Source organism: Helianthus annuus, chromosome 11 (genome assembly GCF_002127325.2).
Source record: "Helianthus annuus cultivar XRQ/B chromosome 11, HanXRQr2.0-SUNRISE, whole genome shotgun sequence".
Taxonomy (NCBI): Eukaryota; Viridiplantae; Streptophyta; class Magnoliopsida; order Asterales; family Asteraceae; genus Helianthus; species Helianthus annuus.
Window position 1 is genome coordinate 12,401,248 of NC_035443.2, and position 1,060 is coordinate 12,402,307.

Sequence of the window (1,060 nt, forward strand, 5' to 3'; positions counted from 1 at the left end):
CCTATTCGTCCAAGGGGTCGATTGGGTGTTCCAAGAAGGCATCTTAGGGAACAAGCAAGGGGAATAGAGGCACATTTCAGGCCAATCATTACTCAAAACCCTTCACCGGTGGTTATCCCTCACAACAACCAAGGGAGAACTTTTGAAGTAAGAACAAACTCGTTGCAAAGTTTACCGAAGTACAAAGGGTTAGCAACGGAGGAGCCGTATTTCCATCTAGAGGCCTATGACTCAATTTGTAACACTTTTGGGAGTCAAGGTTTTTCGGCCGATGAAGTCAAGTTAGTCTTATTTCAGTTTTCTTTGGAGGATAAGGCAAAGAAGTGGTTCTACACTTTGCCTTCGGCATCAATATATACATGGGGGGAGATGCAACAAACCTTTTTGGATGAATTCTACACCGCCCAAAAGACCAATGATGCGCGGAAGGGATTGAGAAGCTTTCAACAACAACACGGTGAGATGTTCCATGAGGCGTTTGAGCGTTTTAACATGATGATTAAAAATTGCCCTCATCATGGAATTGAGTTATGGGAGTTGATGAACGCTTTTCATGAGGGGTTGAGTGCCGAAGACGCACGTGATCTAATGTCTATCACCGGAGGGACGTTTGGAACGAATTATGAGAATGAAGATTGGGAGTTTTTGGAAAGCATGGCAACTACATCAAAAGGAAGGCCCAAGCTTCAAGGAGAGCCCGACCAACCACTAACCGACCACAAGTGCATGCCATAGATGATGGTAATGTTCAAACCACTAACCAAATATATAATGTGTGTGCTTTGTGTAATGAAATAGGTCATGCGGCTGAAAATTGCCAAGGAATGTTGGAAGGGCAATACGAGGAAGTCAATGCGGTTCAAGGTCAAGGTCAAGGAGGAGGTGGTAGGAATTACAACAACATGAATTCCAACACCTACCACCCCGGATTGAGAAACCATCCGAACTTTAGATATGGGAACCCGTCAAATCAAGCGAACCCGAATTTCCAAGGTAGCCAAGGCAATTTTGGTTCACGACCATCTTACAATAATCAAGGTGGGTACCGAGGCGGGAATAA

General features: G+C 44.5%; 1 non-coding gene across 1 annotated transcript; it reads right to left on the reverse strand.

Annotated features, from left to right (window-relative positions):
- Positions 1-418: 418 nt before the first annotated feature.
- LOC118484529 lies at positions 419-524 on the reverse strand. Its single transcript, XR_004873639.1, has one exon. It is a non-coding gene; the product is annotated as a small nucleolar RNA R71 (small nucleolar RNA).
- Between the last annotated feature and the right edge of the window lie 536 nt (positions 525-1,060).